A 17,404-nucleotide genomic window follows, 5' to 3' on the forward strand; every position below is an offset into this window, starting at 1 on the left:
AATAAAATTACACCAAGTACTTTTTGTATGTGAAATCAGATGGAGGTAACACCCTCTGTAGGGCAGATGTGTGTAAATACATCAGACAGAAAAAACCTGTAAAGATGAGAGTTTTGATGTGAACTTCTGTTGTTATCTCAAAGCATATAATCTTTCCATACCACAGCAACAGCACAGGTAAATGCCCCAGCTGTGACATGCTCAGATTGAACTGCAACTCTTCTTTAGTAACACATTTTGTAAAAAGGGTATAGTAATCAAGTCTCCTACTCCATCAGTGTATTCAGACATCTCTGCTTAATTGTCTGCTCTTTTAATGCATTTCACTCCTTTAGCTCTGCAGAGCAAATGTGCTAAGAAATTCTAAGTGATGGCATAATTCAACAGTGCAAGAATTATTTCCTAACTGCTTTGTGATTCCTGGTTAACTAGTAAGAGCTAAATGTCACGGATAGACCTAAGGAAAAATACACAATGAACTCGCAACCAGAGATCAACAAAGCTTCCATTACACGATAGCAGGAACAAAAGTGACAAATGTAGAAAGAGAAACTGTATTAATAAATCTGTGGAAGAGACGGATACCAGAAAACTGCCTGAGAAATGATGGCAGAAAGACAAAAGGCATTTGAAAAATGTTTCATGCTTCTAGAGAGGATACAGGCTTGAAGGGTATTGGCAGAAAGAAAGAAAAAAGAAAATAAGTCTGTACTGAGCTTTTAATCTTTCCTTAATTGTACTGAGAGTCTCCAACATTATCCCCAGAGAGAATTAAGCATAAAAGCCTAAGTTACTCAAACAAGTTCCTTTATAACTCAGTCCTTTCAGAACAGCATGACTTCTTTGAAGGACTCAGTTTCTCAAAGACTAGGTCACACAAAAATCATATTGTAATGCATATTTTTATTATGCTAAAACAAAACTATTATATTGCATCCGATTCCACTAACCTCTACTCAGGAAAACGTGGATGGGGTTTTGTGGTAATTAACAGTTTGTTTGTATACTTTGGTTAATATTTCAGGAAAATGGTTTGCATTGGTAGCCAGAAAAGATATTTTTCAAATGTCAAGATAGCTGTGGAATGCAAAATTAAATAGAAATTACTCAGAAAATGGTCAGAGGTTAAAACATAAGCAAGTTGAATTATATCAGTAACTACTAAATGCAGAATGGCAAGGTTTAATTTTAAATGTTGATTATTTATCACCCTCAAACAAATGTTATACAAGCCTGGCTTAGAGTTATGTACAGCATCTAGAAGGAAGAGTATTTTATCAGTGTAATTTAAAATGAACAGAAGTTCAGTCAGAAGATATCTAGTGTGTAAACTTTTATTTGTGAGTTTCAGGTTTAACTTCTCCACTTGGGATTTAACCAAGAAAGTATTTCAGGTAGAGTTCAGGGGAAATACACACTAATGGTCTTATCAGCCATAGGATGAAGGATAAAGAAATTGAGCCTTAGGCATCACATCAGACTGTTTGTATGAATTCACATATTCTGCTAAATCACTGCACTCAACAACAGCCTGTAACAGAAACACTAGATGAAAACACACATTTTGTGAACATCCAATGCATTACATAGTTTAAAAGTACATGGAATACATGCCTTAGGAGGCCACCACATCTTATGTGCTCTTCTTGAGTATTTGTGACATACACAACCATTCACCAAAATGAAAAAAATTACCCATGAACAAGTTGTTCCATAAATCCCCTTGAGATTTAAACATTTCTGAAGGCCTGCAGGCCTTTTCACATTGCTGGTGAACAGATTTCTAGGAATTTTGTAGCTAACTGAACTAATGGAATTAGAGCAATACTCACTAACCCTGAGAACCATAACTGCTGGAGTTTTACTCCTCAGATTGAAAGAAGAATTGATTCAAGAGCAAGTACATGGACAACTGGGTTTTTTTTAAATCTCTTTCTTTTCTTGACATCTGGGACTGGCCATAATCAGCACACATGACAAGATGAGGGAATGAGTCCTGTAGTTCTTATTTTCTGCCACAGGAGAAATATTCCATATTCAGTTCTTAGTTTTCTATACCTTCCTTTTCAAGTGTACCTCTGGGATGCCTAGAGTTTGTAAGGCTTTGATACAATTTACCTCAGTACAAGGATTGGGCTGACCCTTTTGTTAAGCACCCCTGAACTACTAAGCCACAAAATCATTTGAGTGATTCCAGCCTCTTGCTCTCACGTCATACCAGCTACATCGGTGGACAGAAGCTATTACAGAATGGACAAGATTAAAGAGACTTTAAACCTGCTGCCACCAGTCTGTGCTGCATATCATACAAGGAGAAGAAAGCAATTAGTAACTATCTGTGTTGAAATCTCATAATGCTCACTGATTTCAATATGGACGAAGAGAGAGGAGAAACCAGACTAAGGGAAAGGGCTAACATTGAACCTTACAGCTCAGGAAAAGACATCTATCAGAACCATACTATCAAGGCAAGCAAAGAGTACTTTCTTTTTGAATCCATTTATTAATCCATATGCCTAATAAATTGATAATGTCTGAGGTTTGGCTTGTTTAGAGTTTTAAGTTGCTGAATGCTCATTCAAGGGAGTGTTTCCATAAGGAAGGAAGATTTACATTCCACTAAATAGGACTTGTAGGTTTCATTTTTCTTGCTACCTCAAACTGAACACTTTTACAATACTTTAAAAAATTTATAAACTACACAAAACTGTGAGAATCAAAAGTAATAATATATATTATGATACAATAGCCTTGCTTTCAGTTTGTGTCAAACTGCAGAAGTTCTTCCACTGCCACAGATCTCATTGTCAAAGATCTCTAAATTTTTTTAATGCCAGCAGGTTTAAGCTAATGGATTTTTAAAATGTCGATATTAAAACATATCCATTGATCTAAGAAATGGTATCACATTATTTGCTTCACCCATTATACAGTACATGCAGAAAGCACCCATTCAAATGCAGAATGCAAGCATGCACTCTATAGTGCACACAACACATCAAGTGCCGTAAAGCAACAAAAACTCAGTGTTAAAAGGAAGCTTCTAAGGGCTTACTATTTTTCTCAATAACCTGGAGGCAAACAGTAATAACAGATCAACCTCTTGTGCAAGAAAGAAAAAGCACAACTCATCTGAAAAGAAATGAATGACTGAGATGATAACACTGGACAGAAGATCAGAAAGGGTCAATCTCTGAAATAACCTCATTCACATATGATCCCACAGTGAAGAATGGTCTGTGTCAAATCCAGAAGCTGAGAAGTGTAAGCAAAGCCCTATGCAGTCGATCACTTTGGTATCCACTCTAAACCAGGAAAGGACACTGCCAACCACAAATACAGCTAGAACTAAAGCTCCAGGCAATCTCACATAGAAGTTTGACGAGGTAAATCTAAATTAATGCAGTAACATATACACACACAATATCTGCAAAGAAATAATTCTGATTAGACAGATAGCAGATTATATACACACACATATTTGCAAAGATATAATTCTGTTATGTATTTTTTCTGTCTGTGACAGATGAGAATCAGATGCATATTTAATAGTTAAAATGTATGTTGGGGAAAAAAGTCAGAATCTAGTTTATAAGCTTCAAATCTTATGATTCTTCTATGAAAGACATTTTTACCTAATAAAAATGAACTAATGAAAGACCAGAAGTTTGTATCCTGAAATAATATTCATAGGCTCCCAGTTGTGTTTTGCAATATATGTTTTTGCCATTTAGCAAATCACGCTTAGAGATACCACATTTAATAATACAATCTGCTGAGGATGAAAAGCACTTTCTTTGCTAATAAAAAAGCTGGTTATAGAAAGTGCAAGTTTGGCAGTAAAGCTTTCAAGAAAAATTGCAGCCTGAAAAACATCTGCAGACTTTAAGTGTATACATTTCAGTTTGTCAGATGTTCTTCTGTAATTTAAATATTTTAAAAATTAATCAAAATAATTTATTTTTGTGAAAATCAGATGAATTCATATTTTTCAACTTTACCCCTAACCATGATAAAATATGAGAAAACCATACAGGCATTACTTAACAGGCAGACTGACACGCTTTCTGGATGTTTCTATTCCTTTTTAATCAAAGAAGAAACCTCAAAAAAGTCAAGCTTTCTGCAATATAATTTAAGACCTTTTGAAGTGCTAATAAACATATAAACATTTACAAGGGCTGTAAATGGGAATGACAATATATTTTTGTATATTTTATCTGGTATAAAAGGATTCAACAGGGGTTTCAATCTGATGGTCATTATTACAGTGATTCAGAATTGCACCTAAAAGCAATGACATGGTAGGAGGGCTTAAGAGAAATCACATCTACACAGCCTTATTCCACCTCACACAGTGATCAGTGACAGAGTCATAAAATTTTGCTACTAAAATTCAGAATAAATTGGGAGACTGAGACGCAAATCGATTGTAGGGATGACACACAAGAACTGCACCAGGAAAGTTTGCTGAAGAGAGACATGAGGAAGGATAAGGCCTTTCCACTCAGCTTGTTATTTTTCAGTATTTTCAGTGGCTTAAGGGGTGTCTGAAGTGCCACTGTTTGTCACCTTAAAATAAGGATAACAACAAAGAAAGGGAAACTCACAGAATTAAAACTAACTGGATCTTCTGCAAGAAGTCTGCCTCATTGGCAATATTGAATATCACAAATAATGTCATAGTAAATTATCTGAAACAGAGTGAATAATTATTGATTATGATTATGATATTGATATTGATATTGATTATTGATTATTGATTATGAACTTTTCAGTCACAATGCCATTACTTAGCAAAGAACATTTCATAGCAAGACTCGATCAAAACACTTACACACTTTCATCAGTACATATCACATCAAGAGAAAAGCTGCATTATTGAAGTGAAAAATCTAGTTCCTACATAAGTTTCTCCACTGCCAGTGGCCAGGAAGATTACTTTAGAAGATAACGCTGTCATAAACAGTGTTCACAAAATCTGCATCCATTCTTACAATATGATGTGACTAATACACCTGCATGAAAGCAGCAGTCACTGTGTTGCTATGCTGACAGACATGGTTCGTTCTGATGTATTTTTGGCTACTGAGGATAAAATGCTGTTTCATACTTGTTTAAAATCTCCTCTACTAGACAGAGTATCACTTGTTAAAATTAGAAATGTTTGACAAAGCAAAACAAGAGGGAAAAACCTAAAACCATATTACAAAAATGGTCAAAACCAATATAACAGCAGCACTAAAGGCCAGACTCTGCCCCCATTTAGTTCCATGTGTATCAAAGCAGTTGTGTTGTATTCCCTTGAAACATGGTCAATTCACACCAGCAAAACTGGGAGTGCTATCTGTCACTTCTTGGTATAATAACAATTTCGGAATCTTTCCCTGCTACTCACTTGCATGCTTTATCAGTATTAACACAGAAGGTATGAAGGAGGGATGTTAGCTATTTTCAAAGCTTTGCTCACATCTTGCCAGTTCTGTGTTTACTGTCATATTCTAAAGCTAGGCGGGGGGGGTGTATATTCTTCCTCCTTCCATGTGTTCCTGTATGAAAAAAATCTCCTTCTTGCCTATCATCACTTCGTTTTTCAATGTCTCTCACACTATCTCTGTTCCTTTGCATACAAATTTGAACTAGTTATCAACTGAAGGTTTGCAGACAGCATAAAGCAACACATTCCACACACTTGGGTCCTTCCATGTCTTCCTTCTGTGTTGTATTTTGTGTCTTATAACATGGAATAATTCTTCCTTATTCTGCCAAGGTGGCTATTTGGGATGTTGGTGAACACAGTATTCCAGCTACACTGAAAATGCAGGCTACCACAGTTTGATCGCTTTTACAATAAAGCACCATTAGAGAGACAAATCATCACGGAATCGTTTGAGCAGTCAATGGAGAGCGTGACATGAAGCGGGTAAAGACAGCTGAGTGTTCCATGACCACCTTTTTATATTTTTGTGGGTCTCCAAGCACTTCACTATTTTAAATCACATGATCACCCATCCTGCAAAGCTAAATATTCTGTATTTTATTAACTGTAGTTTCATGCCTCTACTCTGTTTGCCTATGGGAAATCAGTAAATCAGAGCAGAGACTTCTGCAATTGATTACTGGGCAATAAACGGGCAGAGTGGTATACCATAAATCAAGCTGATGGTTAAAGGGCTGGACATGAATCTGATTTTTTTCTTTGATTCCTCTCTTTCAATATTTCATTTCTCAGTTCAAATTTAATCTCTCACTCAAATGAACCGGAATTTCTAGTATGGAATACTCATTGGTGAAAAGGTGTATTAGAAAGTACTGACATTTACATGAGATTTCTAATACTACTTACACATGTTTAAGCATTTAGGAGTCTCTTAGAGAAAGAAGCAAGAACATTCTCAAGTAACAAAGCAACATATATTTTCCAACAGTTTAAGGCAAGGAAAAGGTTACCTCTCTGAAATGCTACTACTGCTTTACACAGCAAAACACCACAAGATAACATCCTTTGATAAACAATGTACTTAAATTTGGCCAAATGGATAGACCAAATGAAAATCCTTACATGTTTATATTAATTAATGTATTTTTACAGTGCCTTCGTAATTCCTATTGCCGTAATCCCAGCAAATAAAATGAGGCATAAGATTATATTATACCTTGATATGAAGGTGTGATTAGATATACCTTAAAGCAACAAACTTCCATGCAAATGCATTGAGAGCTGTGGTCTCAATTCTGATGAACTTAAGCCTTATTCAGAAACCTCAGTGAGCAGTGCTACAGCACGCCCTTTCATACATTTATTTCCTACACAGCATCCCATTGAAACAGCATGTAAAATTTCTTCTATTCTGACAGATCTGTTTTTGAACTAGCTCATTAAAAACTAACATTCACAACGCTCAAAAAACAAAGTTGGTAAGAAAGCTGCTTCTCCCAAAGCTATCATTACGGAGCAGTGAAGTCTGCTGAGGGCTACAGAATGAACATTAGATGGGCAAAAGCAAGAAGTTACACTACAGTTATCAGACTACAAGATGTGTAAGTGCCACTGAATATGAATTAAAAAAAAAATTAAATATTCATTCTGACCTTACAGGGGCCAAGTCTCCCTCTGTCCAAAGTTACTGCATACCGAAGTAGTAGTTGTTCTTCATTTACTTAAGCTGAAATGTTTCTCAAGGCATGTTCAGTAACTTCTAACATAATCTTATTCCACACAAAAGGAAATTGGTTATTTGTGTGTTATCCAAGGAAGGCTGAGTAATACGCTGCGGTAGGAAAGACCTCTAAAAATAAGTCACCTCTCAGCAGATTCACTCCCTTCCTGTCTGGGTTTGAATCAGTTTGCAACTGCATGAAAGGACAAAGGTTGAGGATGAACTATGGAGAACTTTGTAATGATCACACTGCTCAAATGAATTCACTCCTACTCTGTTTAAAAGAAGCCAGCTATTAGGGGTGGAGCAAGCCAGTGGCCCAACAGGATGTGCATGACCAGAGCTCCTCATGTATAGCCTTCTGCTTTCATGTTTATTTTTGGATGTATTTTCCTTTGTGTTTTGGAACAGATTTTTGGGCAAGGTAGCTAGCGCCACAACCACACTTATCCATGCTAAAGAAGGAAAGCAAGTATTTATCAACACAAATAGTACCTTTTCCTACAGATTCACAGAGTACCTTGGAAGTCTACAGTAACCAGTAACTTTTTTTGTGTTTGTCAGTGGTCTTCAGAGACCAAAGCCAGGGACAACTGATGCACAAAGGCACATCCCAGTGACTCCCACAACCTCCTAAAGCTTCTTCATCAGAGAACAGCGTTAAGCTGTGTGAGAATCTAACCAGAGATTTCGTCACCTCTAATCTGCTGTAACAGCTGTTGACAGACAAGTCTCCAAGGATGAGTAAGTGTAGAAGCTCAACAATGTGCCCAAACAGGATGCTACTGCAACAGCCACGGCCACTAGAGACAAGACTGCCCTTTTAACTGCTAATTATTGTTCTCAGGACAGTATCATTGGTTTTGACCAGCATTCCCTGACTGTTAGAATTGAAGGTCATAGGAAATCTTTCTGTACTTAAAGGACTGATTGAATATGGTGCTCTGTGTATTACAGAAGACATCTTACTATATTTTTTATAAAGAATAGCCTCCCTTTTCCTCAAAGAGTATTTAAATTTACAAAACTGATAGAAGAATACTGATAAAAAAAAGAAAAAAGTCGGTTTAGTAGTAGCTATCTCTCTTTTTCACATATAGACTCAATTGCAATAGTACTCTAAGAAAGTAACTTTGCTGTATATTGTGTATTAAATATGTCAATAAACCACATCTGATCTGTGATTCATTCTGCCAATACAATAGTTTCTTAGAGAAATACAGCTAATACAGGATAAGCTACTTTTCAATTTAAACAAAACTCAGGTGGTCTGCAAATTCACATTTTGAAGTTTCAGAGATTCTGAAAATTCTTTCTAAACTTAGAAATAATTAAAATAGTTATTATACCTTTCTCTCGCTTAAAATCTAGTTTCAGCATATACTAAAAGTTTTATAATCAATATAAAAGAATATTTATTTGTCTTTCAAAGAACTGCATAGATTTGAGGTAGAAAAATATGTGTTGCAAATGTGAATACTATCAGTAGGTTTCAGTACTAAAACCTTTTTACTATAAAGGAAGATAGTTCATAGCTCTTAGCCCTAGCATTTCAGATTAGCTGCACAATACATAAATGTCAATACTGAATCAAGGAATGCTGGTTCATGTTCCAAAATTACATTCACAACTTAAAAATAAGAAAGAATATTAAAAATCGCAGTATTGGCATTTCCATGCTCTGTAGGTCAAAAAACTTTAACTGGTCAACAGAGTTATAATTTGTTCGTTGCCTCAAAAGAGTGAAAAAAGTAAATTTCCACAAAAGTAAATTTCCTGGGGAAAAACACACAAACAAATGAAAAAATCACGTATAACATGTATTTTTTCCCTTTTGTTAGTAATCATAAAAATCCTACATACATAAATCTGTAACCATTTTAAGAATTCCAACCTCACAATTTATTTAGGTTGTTCTTATAATACAGTATTACATTGCTTTGGAATTATTCAACAATATATTTTCTGGATAAACAACTTCTCTCATGAATTGAATTTTCATTATCTGGAGAGTTGAAATTTGCATGCAGTAGATTTTAGTTTATACCATATCTGGGTTGTAATGACACTGACATTGTTGCCTTTTCCCATTTTTCCATGGTACCACTGATATTAAATATCTATTATCTATTCTTGACTTTGTGTGTGTTTTCATTAAAACCAAATTAAAACAAATCTGAATGGTATGTCATTGTATCAATAACAATTTCCCCGTATAGACTGTCACAGTAAAGATGAAACTTAGGATAAGGCAGAGAGAACAAAGCAGCATCCATAACATAAAAAAAGTCTCCCTTTAGAAAAGTATTTACTTTTCTTCAGGTAACAATAACATTAATAATAATATGCTACTGTTACTATTGCTAGCATATTTTGGGGGAATTTTCTTAAATAATTTTCTGTCTATTTTAAACATTTTCTGTTTATCTGCAATTTATGCAGTCTCTGGGATTAGCAGATTGTAAGGAAATAAATACTGCCTTGAAAAAATGAAAAACTTAATTCTACCTCAGACTAGTCAGCAAAGCTGTATTTCATGACATAATTTTCTACCGAGAGCACAGGGATAGCCTCCTTGAAAGAAAGCACACCAAAATATATCAAAAGTTCCCTGTAAAACGGCACAAAAGGCAAAGAAGCACCACAAATCTAAACTGTGGTCTGTGACTGACACCTGCAGCATTTGTGACATGTTCTACTGCACAATTTCATAAAAGCTGTAACATACAAGATGTGTGCTAAAGCTTTTTATGATCACTCTCAATACTTCCAACACACAGGACCTTTCCCAAAAGCATCTATCATAAAAACACTCACCAAAATCAGCAAAATTGCTAGAAACAACACTGTACTGATGATTAAAGAGCAAATTATGTTGGTATTTTTGTTTTAAAACAACTTCAAAAATTTTAAGAAGGGAACTTAACCTCCACTCCCCCAATAATCCTGATAGGAAAACAACAGTCTCTGAATGCTAAGCAGGAAATTCATATACGTAAGAGAAATGACTGTGCTTATACCAATTAAAAGTGATTTAAAAAAAAAATGCTACTGGGGAAACCTACAATTGGATTTATTCTCCTCCATCATTATCTTGTAAAGCACTCTCTTCATTAACAAATTTCTGACCACTGGCAAGTGCTGCATATGTTAAAACTGAGGAGACCACTGGTATATTTAATCTTTTAATGCCAAGGCCTAAAACTATAATGCAGTTGCTGTAGAGAAGAAAGATTATGAACTGCAGAAAAATATTGCCTCGTCAAATTCTTCAAATTTGCTACAAGACCTTACCAGCATTTTATTTTAACCGTAGAACTTGCAAAAAAACCCAGTACAAATCATGGCTATGCAATTCAAAGAATGATATCTAATTAGAGCATTAACGGAAACATGCTTCATTCACTCAGAGGTCCTTCACACTTGGTCATGCTACACCATCAATCGTGCTCCAGGTAACATATTTGCAGACAGGTGATGGAAGTGCTGTTTCCTCTATTAGTATTTAGTTGCAGATTTGATTTTTTTTCTGATACTGACTTTAGTACTGCTTTAGGACAATTATTTGCAGTATAATACTGCTCTTTCTCAAGAAAAGAAAGCAAAAAAAAATCCATCTGTCTGCCCTCAGGAGAGAAGCTGAACTAAAATGCTACAACCAGCATCCATTTCTTAAATATAGTTAGTGTCCCTAGACCTGCAAGTTTAGGACACTGTCACACCATCTGACAGCTCTACACAACACCTACACTTGTACAGTCACCATTTAAAACAAGCTGGCACTACAAACTGGCAATAGTGTAGGCCAGGCCAAAAGGAACCAGAACACTTTTCAAACCAAATGTAATGCTCACAAAAATGCAGACAGACTCAAGTTCAGTAACTTTCCACAGTAACACGTTAATGAAGTCTTCTCTGAGTGGGTACCAAAGTACATGCAGATTATAGAATGAAGAACCTCAGCACTATGTTCTCCACAAAGGAAAGTTTTAAAGGAATTCACATGTAATCAGTAAGTTAATTTTTAAGTGATCTTGATCCATCTGCAAATTCTAAACCCCTTACAGCTGGTGATGAGACAAGAGTAAAGGAGAATAATTTAAAATTTCAGAGTATATTAAGGATAGACTCTCCTCATAAATGTTGGCAATAAAAGCAAGTTTAAGGCTAAGAAAGCAACACCTGCCATATACAAATAAATTCTACCAGAAATTTCACATAAGTTATTTCATTAGAAGAGGCCTACAAGAAATACAGGAATATGCAATCATGCAGAATATTAAGCACTAAAGAGAAGTAAAAACTTTTTTTCCAAACTAATTTAAAAGAATTATACTTTACTCATGGTATAAATGTGCTTTTACTTCATTACAAATACTTAACCTTTTATGTTATTTTTTTCTGCATTAACTGCAAATAAATCTGAATTTACCTCCCAAAGTGCTTTGAAGTCCTTCTGCTCAATTCGAAGGAGCTCACTATATTCTCTGGTAATGATGGTAGCATGGCGAGGAGTGTTATCCAGAATGGACTCTCCAAAAGCAGTTCCTATTCCCAGAGTGCATATTGTCACAGCATCCTTTAAACAAAAAAAAAAAAAAGACATCAAATAATCTGAGATGTTTTAAGAGTCTTTGTGTCACATTTTCTAATAGCACTGCCTTAAGATTCTTCATCAATCTGCTTTAAAAGAAAATTAATTAAAGCGCCAACAAAAAAAAATCATATGCTGATTAACAACATGGGAAACATTAATGTGGAAACAAGCAGGATTTCTGTTCTCTATATCCATCAGCTGAATTAGACATTTCCCTCTGCAAAGCTGAGAACACAAGAGTCACCTTCACGTTTGGAAGAAAGTACGACCTCCGTTCATCGACGTCTCAACGCTGCTGTGATGATGAGATCTTTAGAAATCTCAGAGGTGATGAGAAGGTAACTAGAGTCAGAAACACAATCTTGGAATATAAATTTCTGTCCTACATAGGCTACCCTCATCAAAAAGAAAATTTGCCTGTTATGTTTCCTCAGTAAACATACTTTTCAGTTACAATATCCTCTTATATTTATAATTCGTTTCCTTGTTGTACAAGGTCTGTGAGCAATGCAGTTGAACAGTTTAACCAACTCTCTCGGCCCTTCTGTTGAAAATGCCAGTAAATTTCTCAGTTGCTAATGGATATTTGCCAATTAAGTACCAGATCAAAAAAATTATTATTGTCACATAAATCAGGGATTTCAAGGAAACTATTTAAGTCCAAATAACCTCTATCCAGGTATAGAGTATTCAGAAGGGTCCCAAACAAGCAGTAAAGTCCACTTCAAAAGAGTCTATATGAGCATATATCATTCATGTGATTGAAAGGTGTCTAAATGAATCTCTCTTGGCCAGGAACTCTTCTGTAATGGTTCCAATAAAAATTATGAGCTACTGCAGACAAAAAATTAAGACTACTAGCAACTAAAGAACTTGCTGAATCAAAATTTTTAGACACATGTTCTATTCTAGGCTTACAAGTTGCTAATGCTCCTGAGCACAAGCTTGAAGCTGAACACTTACATATGTCTTTTTCTAAGATGGGTCTTAATTGACTGTCTGTTAAGTAATTTTCAAAAATAGTAACAGTATTAAGAAATTAAAATCATAAAAACTGCACTTGACAAAGGAAATCATGTGCACACAAATACACATAAATACATAAAAATACATGCTAACTTTACTTGATACAACCTGAGAAATTTAGTTTAATTCCAAAATATAGAATTCATGCAATGCCTAGAAAAATCAAAATAGAAACTTTTGTTATCCTTTTGGTAGATAATCCAAGAGAGACACATGAGCATATTTCAGCATCATTTGCTGTGTTTAAAATTGCACTGTTTTCCTTTCATGCATCTAATATGTTGTAATAAGCAAATGTTATTAAGATCAAGTTAGTAGCTTTATAATTGCAATACAAAGACAAAAGCCCATAATAGTCCAGTTCCCTGAACCACAGCAAATTGCTCTTACACAGATGTTACCATACAAAATTATATGTTCAGGAGAACAAAATCATTTACATCTTAGAAAAGATCTAGGAAGAACTTAACAACTGTCAGAAATAAATTTTCAAGGAAGGCAAATAAGAACAGGTTTTGTTAACAGAAAGAATATTTGGGAATGAGCACCCAGGCAGCTAAATAGAGGTCTCTGCAAACAGACTATAGGTTATACACTGAAGTTCTGCCTTAACAAGCTCACCTTTCCAGGATGAAACACTATATGCATGCTACCACGCTCACAACTGCACTCAAAAGAGCTACAAAGAAAATGTGCCTACTGCTCACACAAAATTTGATCTCCAAATGTCCAATACATTCTTCTCAACTCTATTTAGAAAGCTCAGATAAAAGAATTCTCTTAAGGGCAGGACAACCAAACAGCCTGGCATAAAAGAAACTTTTCCATTAGGTGGATCATAAACAGCGTTTACATTTTCCAACTGTTTTCTCACTCCCTCCCCCTCCTTCCAAAAAAATAGAACTCATTTGGAACACTTCATCTTTTTTTGACTGTTTACAACTCTGATGAGGCAGCCATTCAGCTGGAGAAATAAATTAACACTGTGGGGTGTTAGGTCAAGAGGCTGGAATGGTCTATCTACATTCATTAAATGAAAGTCCAAGCTTCTATGAAGTTCTTTCAGGTTTTTTCCCCAGCCATCACTGTTCTCCATAGAGATGCAGTTTCATATCTAGCTAGGGCGAAGGACCTTATGTCTTCTTCAAGACTTCAGAGCCCCATTTTCTCGCTGCCCCTTATTCATACATCTCCAGCCTCCTGGGGAATCAGGTGTGCTTTCTATTACACCTGTTAACCTTGCACTCAAGAATCTCCCGCTGTTCAGTGTAGACTTCAGGAGGATTGCTGGCAGCTCAAAACTCAGTTTGCCATTCCCCTCTGCAATCCCAGAAGCAGCAGGGGGTTCTAGCTGCTGGTAACCAGCTAACATTCAAACAGCTATTTAAAAGGCAGTATTAGAGACTTAAAAAAGGTGAGATTGTTTCCATTGGTGTCCTCTGAAGACACTATAAAATGGTAGCGTTCAGAGGCTGTTTGTGTATTCAGTTGCACTGACTGTTACTGCCAAGTGAGACACATGCAGTGAAAGATTTGTTAAACCTCCCTGTCATCCCTCCTCAATCTAAAACATTACTGAATTCGTAAGATGATTCTACGGAATGGATGAAAATCAGAAACAAGGCTCTACCTTATTCCCTCCCCCACCATCACAAGGGTCATCCCCACATGCTCCTCCCTGACTTGTGACACCTTCTGTTTTTCAACCTGGCAACCAGAATTTTTGTACTGTGTGTAAATAAAATCATGGTGTCTGAAAGAGAAATTAAGAAAATAGGGAAAAAATTACAAGATTCCAGGCTCAAAGGGACTAAGGACATTTCTTTGCAATTTTAGTTTATTCAACACTTTGAGTTTATAAGGGAGTTGATGTAGCTAGTTTATTTTTAATTTCATCATTTTCCCATACTTTGCATCTTTATCTCACCTTTGCACCTGTCCCTCTAGGACACCATACCATCTCCATGTTTAATTAGAGATTTGCAAAAGCTGGCATTTTGAGAAGTTTGCTTATTATTACTTTGACACAGTTCAGTTTGTCCTCAGCAAAAATTTCCTTTGATAATGAGAAACCAAGGATATACATGAAAGGAAACTATCTAAGAAGTGCTTTTTCTGTTCCATTACCTTTACTGGAGTGATTCAGCAATTCATATAAAATTCTTATCAAACTACTTCTAAGAATAACAGAAATACCTTCCCACACTAAAACTGCGGCCTGTAAACATATTTTAGGCCATCCTTTTTACACAAGACAAAGTGATTTGCTCAAAGGAGGCATTATGCTTCTAGAAAGACTGTGACCAGCTTTTCTTCTAGTACCTAATTAAAATATTTATGGTTCAGATTACTTGTACTGTAATAACACATTCATTATTCCCATTTCTTTCTGTCTGATCTTCTAAAAACCACCTGCAATGCCTTGGACTTTGTCCTAGGTCACCTGGCAGAGAGAAGTGAATTGATTTTTCTGTATTAACTTTCAATAAGCTAAGTTAAAAACCATGACATTGTGGAGCTGAGCATGAGCCAATACACCCTGCTTCGCAGCTGAGTATTAGTCCAGCTAATCTCTGTGTTACAATGGGTAGAGCAGTTTTCATGCTGAAACTAAACACTTTAAAGCAAGCTTGGGCATATTTACACTACACTACAAACTACAGTGCAAACCTATATTGCAACTTCACATAGGTTATCTCCAAAATACATTATGGCTATTTACACACATACATAATAGCATTTACATACAGAAAGCAGTATTGCATGAACTGTCCTGTTTAAATCCCTTCCCCTGTTGCCACTTCATCTTATCATATACCTCCTTTGCCCTCAGTTTCAAACAGCTGAGAAATTCTTCTAGCTCTTATGTGGACATGAACCTCTTTCTTCACAATCATTCTTCTCAGCAATCCCACTAACTTTTCACTCCCAGCCCTCTGCCTCTTCTTACAGCTGACACTGCTGTACCATCCAAACACTCATAGCTCCTCCTTCAAAGCTTTTCTAAAAGAGGCTAGTTGTTTGTTAAGTCAATGCCCTGTGCTCAGTTTGGTCTGTTTTTAAAAATCGATCAGCTTAAAAAAACTCCACCAAAACACAGGCAAGATAAGCTGGTAATAGGCCCCAGCACACACTATGATTCAGCTGGCAAACTACAGGAAAACTGCAGATCAAACTGCTGTTTGGTCTTTGCCTTTCTTCTCTTCATTCCTTCACATTTCATCAGATAGGAATATAAACCTGAGTCATCTGGGGTAAAAGGCCCTGAATCTAATTCAGTAAATCACAATGTTGCAGAATCTGACAGTGATGTAACACTGATGCTTCTATCATAAAGCATTTATTCCCAGCCTTATTCTGAAACATTGCCAACAGTCATCCTTTGACTCTGTTCATTTTCAAAACAGAGTTCAAAAATCAAACATACACAAGGCAGTCAGCAGTATTTTTAAGACAACACCTAACCAGGAATATCTCTAAGAGAAACTTTTATTACTATGTATCTCTGTCATAACATTGGATATCAAATAAAAACTAAAGTCAGAACCTGTTCATAACTGAGGGTAAAGACATTTTTCTGAGAGATTCTACAGAGGCTACATTTTCTGTTTATTTTGAAGGTGACTTAACTATGTCTTTCTGTGATTTTTAAATACTATATTTATCAGGGTGTTTGTTACAAACAAGTTAAGCCAAGACCAAAACAGCTCATTACAGTTACCTCTGCAATTCACAGTGGGACATTTTTACCTCAAAAAAGTCCTCTTCAGTCTCTTCTTGGTTGTTGAACACTCAGAAAATTCCTAAATAGTTTGCACAAAAAGCAGACCAGACACGGCTCAGGATGTATTGGATGGATAATCCTATCAGATCTCTGTATCCATTCCAATGGCAAATGAAATTACCAGCAGCACTAGCATATTTTACCTCAGTGGAACAGAACGAAAAGCAACAGAGACATTTTTTCTGGCCAAACTCTTTAAAACAGGTATATGATTTTCGGAATAGCCATTTCAGTATCAAGCACTGTCGGCACTCGGTTTGTTATGTGTTATAACACTGCCCTCTTGTGACAGAACAGTTTTGCAAGCAAGCAGAAAGGATTTTTCCAAATCAGTATGAAAGCAAGAATTTATGAGGTGCTAAATACGTGTGTTTGTCTCTACTAAAGCACTAAATCAGTAGATGCAATGGTTCCTGTTATCATAATATCAAATAATAGCTAATGTCAATATTTCTGTTTATATGAATTCTCAACTTGATCCTAATCAGTCTGTGAGAAATATGAGTAAGATAAAATGTGCAGCAAAACGCGTGGGAATTAATACCTCACTAGCTACACTGAAGTCCTGATCCATTAGTGCATTAGGATATCATTTCTAGTGCAAGACATGTAACTACATGATTCTGGAGGAACAAAGGCCATTAAGACATTCTTAGTAGGCACTAAATAAACTGCACTTCTTGTGGGAGAAAGCTTCCAAACACCAAAGGTGACTGCATAATGAGTTAGCACATGGTAGCTGTTACACAACGCATTAATTCCCAGCCTTGATGACACTTAAGTTCCCCAGGTAGACAGATAAACACCCAGTAAAACTGGGACTCATATTTTAAATCA

At 35.9% G+C, this 17,404-nt stretch overlaps 1 protein-coding gene across 1 annotated transcript in view; it reads right to left on the reverse strand.

The window, feature by feature from the left end:
- RAPGEF4 (Rap guanine nucleotide exchange factor 4) overlaps positions 1 to 11,727 on the reverse strand; it is a 129,907-nt gene extending 118,180 nt beyond the window's left edge. Inside the window, exon 1 of the mRNA XM_029959556.1 lies at positions 11,593 to 11,727. The gene's annotated coding sequence lies outside the window, so the exon portion shown is untranslated. The remainder of the gene's footprint in view (positions 1 to 11,592) is intronic.
- Between the last annotated feature and the right edge of the window lie 5,677 nt (positions 11,728 to 17,404).

Source organism: Manacus vitellinus, unplaced genomic scaffold (assembly GCF_001715985.3).
Source record: "Manacus vitellinus isolate BGI_N305 unplaced genomic scaffold, ASM171598v3 scaffold_20_pilon, whole genome shotgun sequence".
Classification (NCBI taxonomy): domain Eukaryota; kingdom Metazoa; phylum Chordata; class Aves; order Passeriformes; family Pipridae; genus Manacus; species Manacus vitellinus.